Source organism: Suncus etruscus, chromosome 2 (assembly GCF_024139225.1).
Source record: "Suncus etruscus isolate mSunEtr1 chromosome 2, mSunEtr1.pri.cur, whole genome shotgun sequence".
NCBI classification, from domain to species: Eukaryota; Metazoa; Chordata; class Mammalia; order Eulipotyphla; family Soricidae; genus Suncus; species Suncus etruscus.
The window spans coordinates 78,256,396-78,281,812 of record NC_064849.1 but is presented as its reverse complement, the minus strand read 5'-3'; the positions used below and the strand labels follow the sequence as shown (position 1 = coordinate 78,281,812).

General features: G+C 32.2%; 1 protein-coding gene and 1 non-coding gene across 2 annotated transcripts in view; one reads left to right on the top strand and one right to left on the bottom strand.

Annotated features, from left to right (window-relative positions):
• CDH12 (cadherin 12) overlaps window positions 1-25,417 on the bottom strand; it is a 1,029,254-nt gene that overhangs the window by 940,116 nt on the left and 63,721 nt on the right. The gene's annotated exons all lie outside the window — the stretch shown is intronic.
• LOC126002698 (small nucleolar RNA SNORA51) lies at window positions 11,605-11,738 on the top strand. The gene has a single exon (XR_007493370.1). It is a non-coding gene; the product is annotated as a small nucleolar RNA SNORA51 (small nucleolar RNA).

Here is a 25,417-nt window from a genome sequence, read left to right as displayed (position 1 = left end):
AGGAAGGATAAACTAATACTTTTTAAAATGAGTTTGTTGCACATGATGTGTTGAACAAATGAAAGAGGAGAAAAAATCCAAACAAAGAGCTATATTGAAAGTATATATTATAGCTTATGGCAGAGTGGTAACAGACATAATGGAAAGAGAAATAGCAGAGAAACAAACTTGAAGTAGAACAGAATAGAAATCTCTTAGATTAGTCTGAACTCGCACATATAAATTTAATTTTAAGGCATATCACAATTCTCTTAGCTTTTATAATTTTGAGCAAGAATTTGTTTTGTGAATTAAAGAGAAAAGAAATAAAAATCCTTAGTTATAACATTTCTTGATTTTTTCCTATTGAAAATATTATTTGTTGGTTGTTGGTCCATCCTCCTTTCTTCCTGTAACCTTACCTGCTAATAAGATCTGCTCATTTCTGGGAGTGGTCTTTGATAGGTAACAAAAGGTTACCTGGCCTGAGCGGAAGGAGAGGATTCAGCAAGAGAGATAGAGGAAGAAGCAGGGCAAGCTGAAGAGAGCATGCTTAAATAGGCTTAAGATTGTAGGTCACACACATGGTGACCAGGGCCTTAATAAAGCTGATATTTCCCGAGGCTTGACTGCTTGTAAGTTTTCTACCTGCTGCTATCCTGAAGCTGCGACCCACCAGCTGAAGGGAGTTGGCCACACATAGTCCTGTGCTGAAGGAGAAAGACCTCTCATCCTCCATCACCATCCACCACCATCCAGCCCAATCCAAAGGGATTTTATGCAACATTACTCATTACATCTTTTTTTTTAAAAAAAGAGCAACTATTTTATATCTGAAATATAATATCTTAATAAATTTAATATATATGATTAAGCTTGTGATGCCCAACTCAAATATAATCATCTAAATCATTCTTTTTAAGTCAAAACCACTGAGTGCAACTTAATCACAACCCATTTAGCCATATCCTTTCACATTAGAACCTCAATATTGTAATGAATATAATCTTTGTATTCTTTCTTTGTTTCTTTGTAATCTTTCTTTGTTTTTCTATTTCTTGGTGTTTAATATATTGATTGCTTAGAGGTCACAACCAGTAATACTCAGGGCTCACTCTAAGATTATATGCTCAGAGATCACACTTAGTGGTCTCGAGTTGGACCATTTGTGGTCCCAGATATCACTGAACCCTGGTCAACCATGTGCAAGACATGGGGTTTATAGGCTGTACTATAGCTCAAAACGAGGCTCTTGAGTTTTATTGGTAGAAATTCAGGAAGTTCTTCTATTGGTTACTGTGCTTTTTTTAATGCTATATATTGAGTCCATTATCCAGCCATTTCCTTCTGATCTAGTTAACTTAATAGAATACAACTTTTCATCCTAATTTCTGCAGAATTTAGTACTTCTTGTTATATCTGACTAGTATTTTATTGTGTACATGTTATAATTGCTTTTTATTAATTCATAAGCAACACTTAGAACATATTAACTAGCATGAGTAGAGAAAGATAATTCTCAGTAAACTCTAGCACAGCGTCATTAGATCCAAACACTGAAGCTACAACATGCTGATATTAGGTGTGCCTTTTTGTTTTGTTTTGTTTTGGTTTGGTTTGGTTTTTAGGGCCACACCCGTTTGATGCTCAGGGGTTACTCCTGGTTAAGTGCTCAGAAATTTCCCCTGGCTTGGGGGGGGGGACCATATGGGATGCCGGAGGATCAAACCACGGTTCTTTCTTGGCTAGCACTTGCAAGGCAGACACCTTACCTCTAGTGCCACCTCTCCATCCCTCCCCTTTTTTTTAGGTATGTCTTTTACATTTTTGCTTTGTTTTATGTTTGGACCACAACAAATTGTGCTCAGGATTTACTTCTAGCTCTGTGCTCAGTGATCACATTGGGTGTTGCTCTGGGGAACATGTGGTTACAGGTATTGAATAATTGTTATTAACAAGCAAGGCAAGTGCCTTAACCTCTACACTATCTCTTTGACATCACCTTTTGTGTTTCTTACTGCTATTAAATGCCCTGAGAGACATATTTTGCTTCCTCTAGTTAACCACTTGGTTGTCCTAAGGACTCAGATAATAGTTTCTTAACTGTATAACTCTAGGTAATTTTCACAAGTCCAGGCTCCTATTTTTCAAAACAAGGAAGCTGGCATTTTAACTTCATGATGTTCTTTCCCACGTGCAAATTTTCATCTTTCTGAGGATGTGATTGTATGACCAAAGATAATAGATAATAACTATCTCAATGATGAATAAAGTACAATCACAGCAAATGCTAGAACACTCTTTCCTAAACTAGTATATCAATTATTACATCATTCACTTAGTTTAGGCTGCTCACATGAAAGAATAAATATCTTGATTAAAAAAATTTTCTGGTGACTACAGCTTAGGATAGACTATAGGTGACATTGTCTCATTTTTTGATATAAGGTTATGACAAGCATTGTGACCATAAAGTTTTTATTAGCATTTTTATTAGCAATTTATTAGCATTTTATTAGCAATTTCATTTGTTTATTCATAAATTCAAGTTTCTAATTTTAATATGAAGACTGCTAATATAACACATGAATCTTATATTTCCATTATTTTTATTTTCCATTGCTTTTAGAGATATAACATGATATAATTAACTATTGGAATAGGTGATGTGTTTTGCAATCTTCTGATCATCTTTAGTGACCTTGGATTTTCAGCTTTCAATAAGCACGATGAAAGTCAGAAGAAAGACTTGGTCCCTGAAGAAATCCCTTAAACGAAGGAAATTTCAAATCCTTTCATGCATCACGCTGCCAATCACTATGGCTAAAGCCATTCAGGTCCATAATTAGTATTCCAAGGTAGGGATTCCCCACCTGGGAATATGTTGTACAACATCATGGGGTGAGGAGAGATGGAGGAAAGGAAGACTCCTCAGCAGACCTCAACATGACAGAATGTGTGAATCAAATTTTAATTAATTCTGCCTCTTCTTAATCCTGGCTGCTCTTTAGGATAGATTGCTATCTGCCTCAGACACAGTGGCTAGATTAGGAACACAGCCATGGCTGGAAAATGAGAGCACAGGTGGCAAGCGATTCTGATGCAGAACTCTTGTCATCTAAGTTCCATGCAATTGTATATTTAAAGAACATACTGAGCATTGTGAACTGGACTAAATACGTGTACTATTTACATATGTACTATAGACTTTAATTCATGAACCAGAGCAAAAATAAATTGCTGGCAACTACGTTTGATGATTCTGGCAAAGATTGTTAAATAGGACCACCCAAGGTGTAATTAAGCACACTATTAGCAACACCAGGAAAGTGTTAGGGAACAATAACATTAAATATCATATTTATTACTATTAACATCCATATCTTAAAGATATCTTTATATCTTCATAAATATATATCTAACATTATATATGTTGAGAAACTTATGTATTCTAGTTTCATATCATAAAAGTAACAATGATCCTTTTAGGCTATCTTCAAATTCATTAACCAAGCAAAGAAAACATAATTAAACTCATCATTTTAGAAGATCACCTTTTTTTTTGAATTTCAAGGAGTTCCCACCTGCTTAATGACTTAGTCTTGGAATTTATAATAACCAAATGTACACATTATTTATCTGCTTATTTGGTTTTTTTTTTATAGTGTTTAGTAAAAAAGCTACACAACTATATGCAAATTTGAGAGAGAAATGAGAAAGATTAGAATGGTACGACAATGCCTCTGTATAGATGGCACTTCAGGAAATTATTTCCTCTCCTAAAACTGCCATGCCCAAAGGTTATTCCCATTATCATTTCATCAAATATCTCTGTTTTGGAAAAAAACTATCTTTATAGTGCTATGGGGCTCATTCCTTACTCTGCAGTCAGGGATTATTTCTAAGGGCCCTGGAGGGATAAAATGGGGTTCCAGGAATTGAACTCTGGTCAACTGCATGTAAGATTAGTGCCCTATATACTGTATTATCACCCCAACAGATATTGAAAAAGGAACTGCAATCATATTAATTTCTGACAGTATATGCTACACATATTTGTTATCTATTATTTTTGTTATCTTGAATTTAGTCCTAGAAGGGATAAAATAAGTAAATTACTCAGAAAAATCGGAAGACTCGATAGTAAGAAAACCAGGCAGAACTGACAAAGTAGACTTGTGACACAATATGCATGGATTGAATTGGTTTTGCAATCTATTCAGAAAATAAACAAGTTATTTTCTAAAAAACAACAACAAAAACCTTTTTATTCTTGAAAAACTATTTAGAAAAACCATTCACATATTCTTTTTTAAATTCTTTTCAATCCCTCCCCTTTCTATTTCTTCAGTCTCTCATATATGCCCCATTGAACAGAAATAGTTTAGTTTCCTGTTATACTTCTAAATAATTATGCTTTAGTGCTAACAACAACAAAACCCACTTAAATCGAACAAAATTAAATATGCTCCTTACCCCAGAATTATTTTTTCTTTGCAGACTTTGGATTAAATCAATCTGTGGATATTATCATGACCAACACTAAAATCTGTTTAATCCAACAATACTTGCTCTAAGTAATTTTAAATATCCATTTTACTAAGAAATGATTTTTAAAGAAAGCGGATAAATCAATTTTTGATTTTTCTCATATTTTCTTGTACAGTTGTCAAAGTGGTTATAATATGTTAGTGTTTTCAAACAAAAGCATATTTATCAAAATTAAAAATAGAAACTATATTTATTCAAACATATGAACTTGGCATTAAAAACTATTTTGTGTGTATGCTGTTGAGACTAAAATATATAGGATGGTCTAAAAAGCTAGACATCAATGGAGAAAGGTGTTGTTCTTCCAGTCCAAATGGAATCTGTTAGAGAAAATTTTTTGCCACAAAATAACACAATTCTTTGCTTAACCATACTATAGATTCCATTACTTGTCACTAACACAAAACCAATCAGACAAAACCTTTACAATCCCATTCAAGCTGGGCACTATGACTTAATCAACATAACCTATACATTTTAAATCATGTTTTTTCCTAGAGCACCATAATTTAAAAAGAAATGCAAGTTTTTTTTTTATTTTGGCATTTCTTCTAATGATTTATAGATAGATATATAATGACTAATAGAAAAATGTTTTTATCAATTCTAAAATCTATATAAAAGACTTACGAGGGGCATATTTTTTGTTTCATTAATCATAATTAACAGAGTTCAAAAGAATGGCTAACAATTAGCAGGGAGTAACTTTATAATTAAAAAGCAGATTGATGAAATAAAAGTATATTGATATATTATATTTATGATAAATAATACCCATCAAAATATAATATTTTTGAAAAATAACTGAATTATCTAATAGTCACTCTGAAAACTCCCTTACATTTTGACAATTGAAAATCAATACATACAAGACAGAAAATAGATAATATAGTTTATGTATATAACACAAGCATAAGAGCCCAGAACAGAGATAACAGTCAATATATAAAATTATAGTTGACAATTATTTGGCTCCACACAGGAAGTTAAATTTCAACACCAATTTCATTTTCATGCAAATACAGGTTATGTCTTCCATTCCTAAATAGTTTCGTACACCGATTTCAAGCATTTTTGTTGTGCTTGACCTATAACTTTTTATGCTATATCTTCCCAATAGTTCCTTCATTTCTTAATAAATACCCTTATCACTTGCATTAACAAGTCTCCACCTTAAAAGGCTTTGGGTAGGAAAGATAACTGAGCAGCAAATGGATGCCACTTGTTCATGAAGATTTAAGATTTATTATCATTTGATTTCTATCTAGGCTCTTGAAAGCATAGCATTTATATTTGAAAGATTTCTCACATGTGCCATATTCTAAATCCTTATGAAAACCTGTTGAAAGGCAGCTTTCATTCTTACTTAAGTAGAGAACCGAAAGTGCCTGATGAGGGTATGACCTTGTTCAGTTTTCAGAAGGACTTGTCTTTCAGCGCATGCCAGCAAAGGTTCTATTATTACAAATGTATGATTATCTATAATATATAATGCTATGTAAATGTTTGCCTAACTGAATTAGCTTCCTGAAAACATTTAAAGCAATTCCATATAATTTTGACTACACAAGGAAATGACATTATTTTTATTCCATCATTTTTTAAATCTTGACATTTAGTCATATACGAGATAGTGTATAACATGGCAATTAACAATCATATTTTCTTTGCATCTTAGAGTTAAACTATCTAATGAATATATGAATCAGAATAAGAGTACTTATTTATTCTGAAGTTAGATGTGATGTATACAAAACAATATACATTTCACACTTTACTTAGTAAGTTCTAATTTATAGATACTGCTTACCCAATTAGAAATTCTCTTTTAGTAAATTTGATGTCTTAGTCAAGTCATTAAATGTTTTGTAATTTTTTTCTTGTTAAATTAACTTCAAAGAAAGTCTGTAATATATTGTGATAAAATGACTTTTCACAAATGTAAAAAATGCAGTGGATTACTTTTTATCTGATCTTCTTATTATACAGAACATATGTTTCTTATCATTTTTAGAACCTACACAACCATATGCCTTTATGAATTGACATGGATAAAAAATGAATTTCTAAATATCAATGCCCTCATTTTCTAGATTTCAAATAACTGAAGAAAACGATAAGTTGCTCATAAGAAAATAAATTAGGTAACTTGTTTCAGTGCAAACTACCAGTTTCTAAACTTAAAGTATCAATTATACTTCATTATAAAACCCAGAAAATATGTATATTAGTATGTATACATATATTTTGTATATGTATGCATATAGAACAAACTTTGTACTTTTAAATCATATACTATTTTTTTAATAATGCATGATTGTTTTGTTTCCAGGTTGGATGGAGACATTGGGCCATCCTCAGTAGTATTCATGGGTTACTTGCTTTCCTGTCCTCAGGCATCACATCTAGCCTTGCCCTAGGCACCGAGGTTGGTAAACAGAATATTACTAGTGATTGCTACTTGCAAAATAAGTATCTTAAATATTATGATATCTTTATGACCCCTAGAACACATGCTTTTTTATAGATGGAGAAATAATAATTTCAGGAATAATTCTTCCCATAAACAATTCCATTGTCATTATAAAATATAATCAGTTTAACTATACACTTTTGTTGCCTTTGTCTGCTTCTGAGACAGTGATATAAAAGCCTATTATCTCAATGATTTTGAAATTTCCTTTTAGAAGTGATTTTGTAGAAAATAAAGCATTGCTTATTATATTAACCATGGTGACTAATTTATTTTACTTTTTATAAAATAGAAGTATGCAAGATTAAAGCCAGAGATTCAAACCATACTCAAAGCTGAGTCTGTCAAGGAAATGATGGGCATTTGTGTAGAGGATGAAAGGGAAGCTGGACATTGGTGGAGGGATGTTGACATTGGTGATGAGACTGGTAAAGGGACATAGTATGCCTAAATCTCAGCTATGAACATTTTTAATTATGGAATATTAATAGAAAATCATAAAAGTAAAAATATGTATCAGTTCCAATAACTTACATTCCAATATCACAGAATGTAATAACATAAATTTTCTATTTTTGTTGTTTTTTGTTTTGTTTATTTGTTTCGGGTTTTTTGGGGGGATGGTCATACCTGGCAGTGCTCATGGGTTACTCCTGGCTCTAAGCTCAGAAATCACCCCTGGCAGTCTCGGGGGACCATATGGGATGCTGGGACTTGAACCATCATCCTTCTGCATGGAAAGGAAATACCCCACCTCCATGCTATCTGTCTTGCCCCATAATATCAGTTTTCTATCAAGCAAGTGATTTGTTACCTTAAAAATTGAGATGAAACCACTCGAATTCACAAGATTTTCTGATCAAGACTAAGACCTGGGACTATTTCAAATTGACAAGATTGTCAAGAAGATCCTTTTTGAGGAAGATAAGGTATACACTAATCATTTTGTTATTATGAACAAATTTATCTGGACAAAAAGTTTATTTATCTGTGCAAACATGACTTATTAGGTCACTATCTGGGTTGCTGTTTTAACTAACATAACTGCCTTCAAATTTTATTTATTTTTCTTAACACTGATTCTAGTTTACTTATTGATGAAACAAACTCATTCCCTAAAAATGTACATGTTTTTGAATAAATTGATTAGATTTTTACTTTATTCTAAAATATTTGCATATAATTTTAAGTCTGAGTCACTAATAAGAAATTGTGTATATTTCATAAGGTATAAGAAATTAAAAAAATCAATCTCTGTATATTAGATATAATTTATAATGTGTAAGTTTGTAAAATTGATCATGTTTAATACAGTATTCATCAATTAAAACATCTATTCAGTATATAATTTCATGAAATTTTTTTGAATACTAATTCAATAAATGCTAAAAAGCAAATGAATATCTATATTTCTTATTTAAGAAATGCTTATAAAATAGAAGTGAGTGGACATTAGATGCCACAAAATTGAGTATAAACATCTGATCATTAATCAGCTGTTCCTAGATATTGACTTATATTTACTGACATTTAAGCTGATCATTTTATTTCGTAAAATGATAGAAATTTATTTGCATATTTAGCTAAAATGAGAAAATAAACCAGATTAAGATGCAGCTATCTCAAGAGAATATTAGATATAAGTGATGAAATATATTAATTCAAATCAAAACCTTTAAATCAGAGTTTATTAAAAATAAGAAGAGGAACATTTTATAATATAATAAACATCTGAATATATAAATCTTACAGTCAATGTGGAATATTTATTTATGGGTATTTAATGTACCTATCCTCTTATTACAAAACGCTTTGAAACAAAATTAATACTAATTATAACCTAACATCTGAAATCACTAGCATTAAACAAAATTATATCTCCTATTTCCTTAAAAATATACTGTTTAGATACTGAGGCATGAATCTTTCTTCTTTTTACATGAAATATTTAACCTTAATACTAAAATCTTTTTATTCAAGCAATAACTTAGTTTTATTGGTCTGACTTTTTAGCTTTGCACTCAGAAATTGCTCCTGGCTTGCTGGACCATATGGGATACTGAGGATTGAACAATGGTCCATCCTAGGTCAGCTACATACAAGGCAAAGGCCATACCACTATGCTATCTCTCTGACCCCTGGTCTGACATTTTAAATATTGACTAGTTTCTTAAACTATGGTCTTTTATTAAATCAAAAAACAAGGAACAGACTATATAGTTCAATGTGATCATAAAGCATTATAGGCAAAACTTTATTGAATATTTATTGAATTTTCAACCTAGTTGGTATTTGGGACCCCTATTCAATTATAAGTTACAACAGAGAGACTAGATACAATTAAGTTCAACTCATTCCAACTACTTTATATCAGGCATTAATTATTATGAGCTACATAAAAACATTATCTAATTTCTATTATGTAGCTAAAAGAGGCCTCAGTAAAGGAAATGCCATAATTCAATTCTAATCAAACTTTAGTTAAATTGTTATTTCATTTATAAACTAAGTAAATTTCAAAATGTATTCCAAATGAACATGAACAGGCTTTAAATTAAACATTTTTATTCGAAACATTGTATTGTGGAGCCAGAGAGATAGCTTGGAGGTAGGGCATTTGTCTTGCATGTAGAAGGACTGTGGTTTGAATCCCTGAATCCCATATAGTCTCTGAGCCTGTTGGAGCGATTTCTGTGGGTAGAGCCAGGAGTATCCCCTGAGCGCTGCCGGGTGTGACCCCTCCCCCCAATTTAGAAACAAAAACAAAACAAAAAAACATTTTATTGTTATCAAAACTGGTTAGCAGAAATGTTTAGAAACAGTACCATGTAATAAAGGCATAGTTTGAAAACATAGGAAGATTACTCTAACTTAGGTATAGTATAAATGACTTATAAGTACAGAGTGATTTTTCTATTAGGTAGCAATGTTTTCATCAGTTCAATTGTAAAATAAAGTGTTCTTATTTTTCTGCAACATTAATTTATTGAAATTCAGATTATGGTCAATTCTTCTTACTTCACCTATAAAACAGAAGGAAAACATAAAAGAGAAAATGAAATGAAAGTATGAAGAATATTGGCCACTGAGACTAATACTGGAACTTAGAACTTCATGTGTCACAGACTTACAGTATATTATGAGGGCCTAGACAAATTTACAGAGGACAGTCTGTTATACTATAGTTATAGAAAAATCCTAATTCCAATATGGTACTAAGCAAGTCAATTTAATAGATAACTACACACTTCCTCTACTATTTTGCACTGAGATAAGCATACATGACAGAACAAAATTAAAATATACAAAAATCAACTTCTACACCACTATATTATCTTACTGCTCAGACTATTTTTTCATCACACTCAGTATGATCTCTTATAAATAAAAACAAAGAATTTTAACAAATGTAGATTTTCCTCATTTCCTCTAGTTTTCTCAGAGATGAATCTATTCTTTCAAATGTTTCTAAAAAAAAGAAAAATGAAGAGCTGAATAAGTAATGCTATGAGAAAATTCCTAGATATAACTATGTCAAATAAAATATTTTGGAACAGATTTGATTAGTAATCTAAATATTTGGTACTTTTTATGATTTTTAAGTAAATCTAAAATAAGCCTATCATTTTCTGCAGAATACACTCCATAATTGGTGTGGTTGTTCCACTTTTCACTTGGGATTACATTTTAGTCATCTGAATATTTCAGTCTGAAAACTTTTCAGCATAATGAGTGAAATACAGAGAACAGCCCACTTTTTAAAAATGTTTAAAAACAAACAGTTTAAAAAAAGTTTTAAAAATAACTACAATCATTGGGTTACACAGGCAGTTCCTTTTCATGAGTTAATTGAGTAATCAATGAAGGTAACTATTCAATTGTCCCCATGTTCTTTAGGCAGGGACTTTTAAAGAATCCTTTTCCTTAAAACTGTGTAAAGTCTAAAAGTTAATCTCAAGGGAGTCTTTTCTTGAGATGGATGACCAAAACGAAAGATAGGAAGACACAACCTTTCTGTGTTTCTCATAGAACTGGGCATGCTTGGTTTACCAAAGTACTGTATATAAAAGCAAAAGTCACAGATACAGAGAGAGGAATGCTGTCATATAGCACTCAGAGCCTCAAGTTTCCTAATATTAGTAATGCTATTATAATTGTGTTAGCAACAAATATATATTTATTATATTTTTGAATATATATTAAAATATATATTGCAAAATACATATATTAATATATAACCATATATTTGATATATCATAATTATTATGATATATTAGTCATATGATTATATTTATATATCCATATATAAAATTTATATATCCACATATAAATTAATATTTATATAGCTATATAAAATAAAATATAAAAATAAAACATATAGCTAAATAAATATAATTATAATATAGTCATATAATTATTATAATTATATAACTATAACATATATATTATTATGCTACCACTCCAGCCCAATACCTATATTTTAAATCTTTAACTGGCTAATTAGAGTTGTTTCTACTCCAACTATAATGTGGAATGTTGTACTGGTGAAGGTTTTTTTATATATAAATTAAAAAATTCAAAATAAAGATGAGGTAAGTTATGGCCTCCCAATTCTTACCTCAGGCTATGTCCTTTACACACTGACTGTATAGAAAGAGAAGAGACAGCAATGCACCCCATATACACCTCAACCCAGACCCTTTGCCTGGTCTGTATTGTGAATTGGGGGACAAAAATATATAAAAGACAAGAACAGACAAACAACTATTCAAATATATCATTACCATTATTTATGCACAGATATAATTGTGGTTATTCTAGCATATTCTTAGATTATAAGGCTTTTCTACCCAGCTTCCATGTGTCCACAAATGCACTAATAACATTTCTTTATCCTTTTTACTAATTCTGTAAGTCTGGCATGTGTGACTAAATGGAGGAGGGAAATAAAGGTGGAATATAATATAATAATCAAGAAACTCTTTGTTTGAGGCATTCAAGGCTACCTTGTTACCTCCATATGCTGCAGTGCCTTATACATTTCTTTGAAGATTCTGTGAGACTGAGTTGAAGTTTCTAGCCTGACTAATACAATGAACCAAGAGAAAAACTTAATTTATCAAAGTGAAGTTTTAGATGACCCTTTAAATTTAAGTGAAGGTGGAGGGAGTAAGGAGCTTGACTTGCATGTGGCTGACCTGGATTTTCTGCCGGGCAACATATATCATTTCCTGAGTATTACAGAACTTAATTCTGAGCAAAAGCCAGGGTTGAGACCACAGGTGTAGCAAAAATTCAAATAAATAGATAAATGAGAGAGGAATAATTTATTATTTATAAAAATGTATTATACATTTAACAATACATACAAAAAATATACAACCACACAAATACATAGATTTTTTTCTTCAAAGAAAATGTTTGTAACACAATACATTATTTTTATACTTAATCTAAACAAAAATATTGCTACATTCCCACTCAGGAAAGGTCCTGACGTACTACTAGCGTCGGGCCGGGGGCAGCCACCTCCCCGGGACCTTCAACCCCGGAAACTTTATTCCTTGCTATGTTGTCTATTCTATTAAATTCAGCTCCCCAACCCCCAGCTCCCCAACCCCCTGGTGCAAGCACTGAACAAACAGGGACGGGGTAGGGCGGTAATAACCACAGCCAGGAAGCTCTCTCTCTCTCTCTCTCGCTTCTGCACTCTATCTCTCTCTCTCTCTTGAAAACTGCCACCTGAATTAATAAAACAATTTTTTTCCCTTTTCTTTCTTCTAAAAATAAAAATTGCTTCCCACTTGAGCTTTCCCACACCTGTCCCACCCATTCAATTCGGCTACAAAGTATTAATGGCTAGTTTTGCTTCTGAATCCTTATTAGAACCAGTATGATAGTTTTTAATTCTTTTTGATACTGTTTCTTCCTTTACCTTTGAATACAAAAAATACAAAAAAAAAAAAAAAAAAAAGAGAGTGAATTGCTACATTCCCACTCAGGAAGGACACACACCAACGTGTAGTGCTCTCCTGAAAAAGGAATTATGTGCCAAAAAGGCCCGCTTAGAGAAGTCAAAATCACTTGACCCTTCGCGTGGATTGTTTGATTATAATTCCAAACGTGACTGTAGCTATCTCTCTCTTTATTTTTTGACCATTATAAAATACAGGCTTATAATTCTTGTTAACAAAGAAGCACAGTATCAAATCCCCCCAAATTAAGTCTCCCACTGTCCTAACTCCCTTGGCGCCAAGAACTGGTTTTTTCAACTTAGCTCATGAGTGAAGTAATTTTCACTTTTTGCTCTGTCTACTCAAAACAGAGTAATTTTCACTTTTTGCTCTGTCTACTCAAAACAGAGTAATTTTCACTTTTTGCTCTGTCTACTCTAAACAGAGTAATTTTCACTGTCTACTCAAAATAAGCAATTTTCATTTTTCCTCTAAAACACTAAAACATTTCTCTCGCTTCCTGAAAATTTACCTGTTTCCCCCTCCTTACCCAAAATACAGAAACTCCCCTTTTCACCTTCAGTATCGGTTTTTTTAGATGCTAATTCTAGCCAGGATTTCCTCCTTTCTTTCCCCAGTAAACTTTGAAGTCAAGAACTTGCATTCCTGCATTCCAGACCTCAAAGTTAAAAGCAGCCCAGTTCGAAAAATAAATTTGTCTCGGTCTCAGCATTGTAGAGGCGAGTCTCCATACTATCTGTGTGGTTTCATTCATTTCTCCAACATATTTTCCGTCGTTCGCTGTCCGTGTACCCACTCTCTCCCCGCGGATTTTTTTCCCCGAAACTCCACGAAGGATCTGTTTGCAGGCGCTGGCGTCTTGCGAACAGATTTGGCTCACAGCAATTGGCGCCCATGGCTCACAGCAAAATATCTCTGTGTAATCTATCTACTTTTTATATATATAAACATATTTCCATGTAAAGTAAACTTTCAATTTAATTGAAAGTAATAGTGAGTAGGGCACTAACAATGAAATGATATATAAGGGAACATTATGTAGAATGATGATTATATTAGAATATTTAGATTAATGACAAGAGAGGTTTAATCATAGTAACTGATATGTTACTAGAAATATTGAATAATATAATATTATCTATAAATATTTTCCAGCAAAAATAACTACAAAGACAATTTTATTCCTAGAGTAACAGCAACATCATTTGAGACAATATCACACATAAAGACAAGGGTGGGAGAATTTGCATTTGTACAGGCAGATAAAAAAGGAAGCTGTGAATATGTATCAAAGCACAAAAAAAAAAAAAGATGTCTATTGGTCACAATGCAAAAGATGGATCTAGAAATAATCCCTAGTTCCAAAGTTGTGAAGAAGGATGCCTCGTATGTATCACAGTTCTAAATACCATGGAGATGAATCTGCTGGGTGTAGTGGAGTGGGCTGTCAGAAGTCAGTGTCAAGTTTGGTATTTAATCAGTCAACAAGCATAAGAGAAACTGCAGTCTTCATATCACTTTATAATTTCAATTTTGGAGGTACTAAAGAAACAAAATTATAGTGGATTTTTACTTGTGTCCCACAAAACAGAAGCCTCTTAACTGAAATTAAATGGAACTGAGAAGAGTAAATACACGTGTAAGCAAAATTTCATGCAAACTGAGAAATAATGCCTGATAAATATACAGAATCCATGGACAGAATTATAAAAATTTACTTGACTGTCATATATTACTGATTATTTTCTTAGGATGATAAATAAAATACAGTAGTTAATAGGAAGTCTAATGTGATTTAAACTAGTCCTTTAAAAGTCTATAGATTGGGACCAGATCAGGGGCACTAATGGTAAGGCGTCTGCCTTGCAAGCACTAACCTAGAACAGACCGCGGTTCCATCCCCTGGCGTCCCAGATAGTCCCCCAAACCAGGAGCGATTTCTGAGCGTAGCCAGGAGTAACCCTTGAGAATCACCGGGTGTGGCCCCAAAACAAAACAAAACAAACAAACAAAAAAAAATGCGATGGATTAGTCCACACTATCATTTTACCAGCAGAATAATAGCATAGTGCCTCTATTAACCTCTAAAAGAAAATAATGGCCATAGTTACTTCCCAGGTAGTCTGGTTCAGACTGACACCTCTTGGAAATGTTCAAAGTGGGTAGGGACATATTCCCCTTTCTACATGAACCACAGTAGCCTAGCATGACACCCTGTACCATCTGACAGAAAAGCATGGCTCAGCTTGGCAATTTAAACTGGACAAATTAAATTTAAAATGGACAAATCACTACATTTGTTTCAGATCTATAAATTCTGAACTTTGCAGCCACAAGTGGTCATCGTATGCCTTAACACTTTATAATAGTGAAGCCTATTATTTTCCCAGAAAATCTAATGGGAAAGTTACATGGTAATTTACCAAGCTCAGTGACACAAAACATTGAACCATCACCAACCACATCCCAGTGAATCTTTAGACATTGCGTTATATAACATCATAAAGAGATATAGGAATTATTTTAAATCGGCCTTTGTTAACCTATGTTTTCATCATTCCATATGCCTCTGTGTTGTAACAAATAATACAAAATAAATTAGTTTCTTCCTGCACAGAGGCAGGTTAGAGTGGTGAGTGAGTAATTGATTACACTAATGAAGGGAAGGTCACACTTGTGTGGAACTGATGTTTGAACAGTTGACGCTTGAAATAACTGCATTATGAACCATTTGGTAAATCACAGTGTTATAGTAAACAATTCAAAAATGAATTTTTTCTTAATAAAAATAAACAGAAAAATTATGCCAATATTGAAATAAAAATATGTATACTACCTATCAATTATGCATTGCATATATTGATATATAAAAGTATGAATTTAATGGTAGTACTTTAATATATGTATAACATTAGTAGTTTTCATCATGAATTGTGATCCAATGAATTAATCCAATAAAACACATTTTTTTCTTGGTAAAGTTATATATCTTATATGGTTTTGCTTAGATGGATCAACCTTGACAACAGGAAGTATATTATAATCATAAAATTTATTACCATAACAACAGTTCTGGGTTAAAGGATACCATGATCAAGACCAGATATTCATGTCATTTTAATAAAATTAATATACCACTGTCATAAAAATCACAGTCCATAGCATTACTTAGGGTTCATAGCACTTCACAATGATAAACTTACAATTGCAATTCAAAATTAGGTGAGAGTTTGAGCTGTCTTTCCCATGAGCAAGCTGAATTACATTTGAGCCAAATCACTGTATTCAACACACAGTGTTCATTTTTTATATAACATAGGAAATTAGAAAATTGAAATAATTAAAGGAATAATTTTGGAATAAGCCAACATATTTGAAAAACAGCAAACTGTGATTAATGACATTGGGGGTAAAGATTAATTTATTATATCACCTTTCCTTTATGAGAATTGCATAGACTATATATCTGACTTCATGAGGGTGGAAAGAAATAAAGTGTTAAATAAAATAAATTTGCATATGTGAAAATTGCTACAAAAGTTAGCTCTTGATCCCAAAGAAATAGTTCAGCAATTGGGATATTTGCCTTGTATGCAGCTGATCTTTGTTCAAACTGTGGCTCCTTATCTGATACATTGAGATCCCTGAGCACTGAGCTAGGAGTAAGCCATGATTACTGCTGTGTGGCCCCAAGACAAACAAAGCAGAAAAATCAAAACAAAAACAAAACTTCTCTTATCTCTCAAAAAAACAGTGACGTAGAATAAATGACCCATGTTCATTCCACTAAAAGCATCATCTTTGCACCTATATTTTATTGCTTGTGAAAATTATAATATCTAAAGCTTAATATATCAAACATATATAATTACATTCTGAGATCAGTTTTCATATTAAAGTAAATATTTTTATGCTTAGTGATATTTTAGATCAATATTTTCCTTTAAAATAAGGTGATTATAAGGTACTTTATTTCTGTAAAAGAAAACAAAAAGAAACAAAAGAGGCAAAACAGTGGAACAGAATTTGCTTTATACACAGTTTACACTCATTTGATCCTTGGCAACATATATGGTTCTCAGAACCCACCAGCAGTGTTACATGACTGCAGTCAGAAAGGAGATAATTGGGGCCGGAGAGGTAGCATGGAGGTAAGGCGTTTGCCTTTCATGCAGGAGGTCATCGGTTCGAATCCCGGCGCCCCATATGGTCCCCTGTGCCTGCACAGCAATTTCTGAGCCTGGAGCCAGAAATAACCCCTGAGCACTGCCGGGTGTGACCCAAAAACCACAAAAAAAAAAAAAAAAAAAGAAAGGAGATAATTGTATGATATAAGAAAATACAATAAGTAGGAATTATATAAGCAAAATTTTGAAATTAAAAATATTTGAGTTATGTATGACTCATTTTTATAATCTTAAGCTTGTGATTTCTTATCATATACAAGTAAGGCTGAGAAGTTGGCATATTCTACAAGTTAGTTTGGTGTGTAAAGTCATGAATTCTCACTTTTAACATTTTTCTGGTCTTTAGACTTTAAGCTTTACATGAAAATGGTTCAGTATAAAAAAGTTTTCTTAAGTACATGTGAGCTAGAGATCCAAAGCTACTTCATTTCCAGAAAAAAAAAAACCCTGAAGATTAGTGCAGAAAGAGGCAACATTTTTCTAAAGCTTCCAAAGGAAACATTTTCCTCATTATATATAATCAGGTAGATGATGATGATGATGATGATGAGGAGGAGGAGGATGAAGATAGGTAGATCAATGACAGATAGATAGATGATAAATAAATAGATAAATGATAGATAGATAATAGAAGTTACATAAATAGATAGATATTCCTTTCTTTCTATCCCTTCCTACTAGCCACTATACATTCTCTTGTTCCTTCAGTAAATAATAATATCCTTTAATTTATTACACTAAAGGAGTAGACAAGAGACTAGGCTGCTATATTAGAGATGATCAACCCAATAGAGAAGAATCTTGGCATCCCAAAGTCAATTAATTTATGCAGAATAAAGCTTATAAAATTAGAAGCAATGTGAGTTATATTAACAGAGTTTGTTTGGCGTTGATCATGGACAACACATTTGTATGTGACAACATTTCTCAACTTTAAATTCTTATTTCTCTAAATTATAGTTTTACTCTAGAATACAAAGTGATATTAAGCAACATGAAAAATCAATATCTAATCCTCACTTTCAGACTGAAACCTATACCATAATTCCTATACAATAAGTAAGAGCACTTAATTATAACAGAATTTTGCTAAACTGAAGCTATTTAATGTCATTTTACCAAATAAAACAAAACATCAAAACAAACAAATGTATAAAATAAGTGGTTAAAAACAAGAATAAAAATAATTGGTTTAGTAAAATGACTATGGATAATCAAATTTAAGCTAGTAAGAAATGAGTGATAATCCTTGTATACTACAAACAAATGATGAAGTGAAAATATATAGGACTGGTCTTATATCATTTTATAACTGTTTTTTGATAAGTATAAAACAAGATAAATTCTAAACTAAAATTATTAAGATTACATTTCTACAATTTTTTTAAATTTATTTTTAAAATTATATTGAGTTAATATTGGCTTACTATCTATATATAATTTAAAGCTACCAACTTAGCATTTAATGTCCACTTTCAACATGACAAAATTCCTACATTACAATCCACTGAACACTTTAAGATTAGCCCATATCATCCTTGGTAACTTAAATTCTATCCTCATAATCTTTATGTCTTATACTAAATTCTGGTGGTCTTTAAATTGTTATTGAAAACAATTTTGTTATAAACTGCCTAGAAAACTAAAGCCAGGCATTTACTCTAGAATTTCAATGAAAACAATTTTGTTATAAACTGCCTAGAAAACTAAAGCCAGGCATTTACTCTAGAATTTCAAATGTATTAAATTAACAAATAACACTTCCAAATTGATGTTATAAATAACAAAAAATTATAATACAGTTTCTAGGTGTGTCCTATGATGTCAGTATTCAGTAGGTTGTATGTGTTTCAATCCTGAAGGAAATGTCCTCAGTCTATGCTCTGTATCTTGAGCTCTGTCTCCACCTTTTTTGCCATAACACTTTGATATTACCACAGTTTTCTACTTAAGAATCAGTGAGCAAAAATGAAACTGCATAAGATCAAGTTGTTCCAGTTTATTTTCTTTGACTTTGAGTAAATAAACTGTCCCTCCCAAAAATCTTTTCCACCAAAGAACCCTTCATAGCTTATAGTTCCTTTTCTACTTAACTTTACACTTCTAGTTTGGTTCCAACAATTGCAATTCCTTGCCAGTCTTCTATTCTCAGCAGTAATGGACAACTTTTCTTTAGAGGAGTGAAGGTAATTGTCTCTTAAGTCTCTGTACTATTTACTCCAGAGTAATTGAACCTATTAATTCCTCTGCTTCTTGGGTCACAATGTACTTTCAAGTGAAGAATACTAAAGTGGGGGAAATTTAAACTGTTAAGAAAATTCTTAAATGGCTATTAAAATATGAAAAGTAAAAGGATAATATTATTTTGTAAAACCTTTTTTAAGAAAAACAGTTAAGTTCTTTGAACCATTAGATTTTTATCCATGCAGGGAATTTATATTGAGTACAGAACTTGAATGCTGGGGGTGGCAGTTAGTTCAATTTCTTAGTATGTGCAAGAATTTGGGTTACAGCTTCCCCAGCAACAATAATGGCCCCATTTTTTTCTGAGTTAGTGCTGCTGACAACTAGTTATCAGTGGGCCCAGTACTATTAGAGATGCCTTGGGAACACTGAGCATCACTGCCAGTGTCCCACATTAGGGTTTTTGGCAACTACTTAAAGGTATCTATTGATAAATGTCGCTTTGGAGCCATATCTGTGCTTATCAAATACTACTCCTTATGGATTCAGATGACCATATGTGCTGCCAAAGATTGAATGTGAGTCAGCCAAGTATAAGGAAACAACCTAAATATTCTACTGTTGCTCAAGACCATTCAGCAATAAATTAAAATATTTTAGTATATTTTTTATAAAATAAAATATTTTAATGTGCTCCAAAAGTAGTTTTGGTGTAATCTAAGAATTAGCTTGTTGGTGAAGTATGTATCAGTCACATCCTATAGGGTAATCTGTACCTGCACAACAGAACCAATTAAAGAATGGGCAAGATTGTGTGGCATTAATTTACAAGGACTGAGGCAAATTTAATTTCATTTGATTTCCCTCCCTCAAGTAACAAACAGTACACGATAAAAAAGAATTAGATATGGAATATTTCATTTTGAGGGGTTGTTTTTTGTTGTTGTTTATATTGGGCCACACCCAAAATAACACTCACAGGTTACTCCAGTTATGCACTCAGAAATCACTCCTGACTTGGGGGGACCATATGAGACTCCAGGGATAGAACCCAGGTCTGCCCTGGGTCAGTCTCTTGCAAGGCAAATGCTCTACTGCTGTGCTATTGTTCCAGCCCTTGAAATATTTTATTTTTAAGAATAAAATAGAACCAAAAAAGGTAACTTTAAATGTATATTATATATATTCTTTAAAATTTATTAATAAAACTGGGATGTAAAATCATAAATGTAAAAATTTAAGCTGAAGACTCTTAATGTAAAATGAATAGATTTTTGGCTTTAAGAAACTAATGCTCAAAAAAAGCAATAATTTTGAATAGTTATTAAATGTGAACATTTTCATAAGTAGATGTCCTATTTTACAATGTTAGATGGTAAAAAAGCACAATACTATGGGCAAGTTCATTTTGCTTATAAATACATAGACTATCCTTTCCCAGAGAACTTTATCCTGAAGTCAAGGCAAAGCTGCAAATAACGACAAATGAATGGAAATGAGTTCAGCTCAGCTTCCTCAGACCTTTTCTGAGCTCTTTGATACACTCTGACTTTAGTAATCCATGTAGAAAATTGGGTAAGAGAAGACCTTGTGTAAGTGAGAAGATTCATTGAAAATGGGTTTCTGAGCTAGAGCAGTTAAAAATCATAATACTAATAAAATATGCTACAGTATAGGACTACCAGCACACAACTAGAAAGAAATGAAAAAAGATGATTTTTTTGCAGAAATTCTTGGGGAGAATATAAAGTGAACTCTGAAAAACCATATATCCTATTGTCAGTAATACTGAGAAAAAATTACAATTGTAAAAATATCAACTTATTAAAAAACAAGAAGAAAAGCATATATAATAATATAATAATATTCAACTAATGAGACATTATTAGAAACATGCACAATTATAAACAAATGACCTCTTGAAAACCACAGTTCAAAATAAATGCAATGGTTCAAATAAAAAATACAACTAATTATTATTTTAATGTAGCTGTCCTCCTTGCTTGAATTCATGAGAAGAGTGAAAAGTTTCTTTTAATGAAAAGATTGTAAATCCATAGTATACATAACTCATTGGAAGATCATTGCTATTTCCTATCATTTCCTTATATAAGTATATGAATCAAGTGATAATATAATGGAGTATGTATCATAGTTAAAAGTATCAATATAGTCATAGTAATCATTGCTTTTTTTTAATTTTTATTGTGACCAAAGTGCATTACAAATCTTTCACTGCATCATTTATGGTACATAGTGACAATGAATGAGGGGCATTCCCACCACCAGTGCTGTTCTCCCTCCACCCCTGTTCCCAGTATGCATCCCATATCTCCCTCCTCTACCCCCCAGTACGCTAGTGCAACTGGTTTCCACTTACAGCTTGTTGTAGATTGAGCATCCATTCCACTGTCATTGAAGATAAAAAAGATAAGAAAAAGGGGAGAAAAAAATTTGGTGACAACTAACAAAAAAAGAAAGAAGAGAGAGAGAAAAAAAAGAAAGAAAAATGGAAGAAAAAAGAAAAAATGGACCCGGCAAATAAAAATAAAAATAAATCTAAACAAAAACCACAAGTGTGAAAAAGAAAGAAAAGTGGAAGAAAAAAGAGAAGGAAAATAAAGCAAAAACTAACAAATCAAAACAAAACAAGAAAAAGTATGAGTGTGGTAGGGTTTGGTGTTCCCCCCACTCTTTATTTATTTATTTATTTATTTATTTATTTATTTATTTATTTATTTTTTGCATAGGCACAGTAAGCATTGGGGAAGAAAGGGAATTCCCGTGGTCTAAGAGATTCAGGGTTTCTCCATCCTTGAAGCATACCATCATGGGATCAACCCCTGGCTCCATGTATATACTCATTACCCCATCCCAAAGGCTTTTTTGTGATGCCAGGAAAGTTTCCTCTAGGTTGTATGGGAGAAAATCAAGCCACTGTAGCTAGTGATCTTGGTATTTGTGCAGGTTATAGCTCAGGGCCTAGGATAGAGTCTCTAGGTTCTAGAGGTTCCTATCCATCATTATTGTGGTGTGCAGTCTTCTGTAACACTTGCTCCCTGTTTTCATTCAGTCCCTAAGCTGAAGCCTAGGATATTATGGATACAAAGATTCTGCTCAGTCTTTGTTGTCCAAGTTGGACCTCTGCAATAAGACATCTTGTTGTTGTTTTTTTATGTGTCCTGGACTACAGTAATCATTTCTTTTTTTTTTTTTTTTTGGTTTTTGGGCCACACCCGGTGACGCTCAGGGGTTACTCCTTGCTATGCGCTCAGAAGTCGCTCCTGGCTTGGGGGACCATATGGGACGCCGGGGGATCGAACCACGGTCCATCCGAGGCTAGCGCAGTCAAGGCAGGCACCTTACCTTTAGCGCCACCGCCCGGCCCCTACAGTAATCATTTCATATAAACTTATAATTTGATTATGCTCAGAATGGTTATATAAACAACTATAATATACTTTTAGCTGCTCATGTTCCCATAGATATTATTACTAAAAGATTTATGATTATGATTTCATAACAACCAAACTCCTCTATAGTCTATTAATTTTCCTGGTGTAGAAAACTTTTCCTGACTCCAACACATGTACTTTTTGTTTCTCAAATTTGCAACTTCCTTTTTAATTTTTTTTTATTTTTGGGCCACACCCAGTGGCGCTCAGTGGTTACTCCTGCTATGTGCTCAGAAATTGCTCCTGGCTTGGGGAACCAGGGATTAAACCAAGTCTGTCCTAGGCTAGTACGGGCAAGGCAGATGCTTTACCTCTTTCGCCATTGCTCCAGTGCCTTGAATTTGCAACTTTCTGTTTATACTTTCTCATCCTTTGATCAACCTTAGTCCACATCATATTAACATTTGAATACATGTTTCTGTACTGAGCTACTCTTACTCCTTATTTAATAGAACACTAAATTAAATTAAGAACTATTAATTTAGTAAATAAACCAAATTTTTTTCTTAAATATACTCAAATTTTCAACAAATGATTTCTAATAACCTAAATGATAAAAATCACCATCTACCAATATTCTCTATTTTATTCTATATCTTTTGAAATGCATTATAATATATATGTTTATTCTATTTACCATTTAATAAAGAAAACCTGTTTTGAGATTTAGAGATTTTTACCAGCTAATATTAAATTTAATTTTTTTTAATTTTTTTATTGAATTTCCGGAAATACTTTTATCTATGGAAAGATATTCACAGTGCAAAAAAAACACATAATTTTCATTTTATAACAAAAATCATAAATGACAATAATGTAAATAAATAACACAACACTAAAGTATTAGATAAATATCATGACCTTCATTTTGTTAAAGGAGATTTTTGGTTATTTTACTTTGCCCTAAAATAGCTAGCCTCAATTGGAACTTGTTAATTAGAATGTAATAAATATGTGGCCTCATTCACTGGAAACTTTCTTTGCAGAGCAATTTGTGGTCTCATTGAGACAGAAGATCTCAGTTTACCAACACTTATTTAAAGAGAAAAAACATATGGCTCTGTTTTCTATCATAATATATATTGAATAAACCTATATCCAAACTTATATTTGGATGAGACTGAGAGATTGAATAGACAACCAAATCTTAAAGTCACTTTTCACAACTGGACAATGACTCTTAAAAGTAACACACATTTCTAGGTGCTCAATTTGGAGATATATGAACCTATTTCTTGAATATGTACCTTCTTAATCTAATAAAATTATCTGTTTCTTCATAGCATTATTTTAAAAGCCTAACATCTCTCTTGAATGTATAACGTTATTTAATCCTTTATCTTTGTTCTACTAACAGTCTTTTAAATTTTTTATTTTGTATCTTGAATATCCTGAATTCTGATTGAAGTTTGAGAATGACTATAATTTATTCTACAAAACACAAAAAATAATGTTGCCTCATTCTGAGAACCATGACTCCTTAAAAATTCAGGTTATCTGGATTAGCTCCCAGCACAAGATTATAAAAATAGGCCTTAGGTGCATTTGAACAAGATCTTCAGTAAAGCTGACAGAACTTCATGTCCATACTATTTAAGAAGCCAAGGGACATTACTTCCAGAGGCACATTTCATACTAGAGATATATAAACCAATATGTTCAGCCCCACCCAAGGAAGATGTCAAGATACAAAGACGTTTAGTGTCATTTCAGGATCTGCCTCTATAGCATAAAGAGAAAGACATGATAAAGCTAAAATGCAAATAAATGTTTCCAGACAATTGATATATGTCTCCTTTGTATTTTAATGTCAACACTTTCCAGCTTAGTGTATTATGCAATTCTTCATATGTTTCACTGGCATGGTCTTTGTTTAAAAGAATGCTGACTGCCATATGGTTATTTTGGAAGGCAGTTATTAGCACATTTTAATGTGCTAGATACTCATGATCTTTTTCTTGTTAAGTGTTTAGCTTTTGTCCTGGCAAATATATAAACACTGTTATTTGCTACAAGATTATTACTGTCTCCTAAATAATAGCTAAAATGGAGAACAGTAAGAAAAAGGAAAGAACAAGTAGATAAAAAATAAAACAGAATGAATCTGTGAAAGTTAGACTGATCAATTCAAGTAGAAAAGCAGATTGTTGAATCTAAAATGTGATTGTATTAATACACATGTGTATTATCTATGATTTTAATTAAAATGTGTTATCTATAAATATATGTATATATGCACTCACTATACACATTGCACTCTTACATAATTCAAATAGTTGTAAGTTTATCATCTGTTTTTAATTATACACTTATAAATAATATATCTATATAGTAAAACATTACTTATCTATGCATATAAAATACATCTTATTAATCTACTCTTATTTTAATGAGGGAAATGCTAAAATTTTTTTTATTTTTGGGCTTCACCCAGTGATGCTCAGGGGTTATTCCGGCTTTGCCCTAAGAAATCTCTCCTGGCTTGTGGGGCCATATGGGGTGCTGGAGATCAAATGCAGGTCAATCCTGGGTCAGCCACATGCATGGCAAACATCCTACTGCTGTGCTATCACTCTGGCCCCAAAATGCTAATATTTTTTGTGATATTTAGAA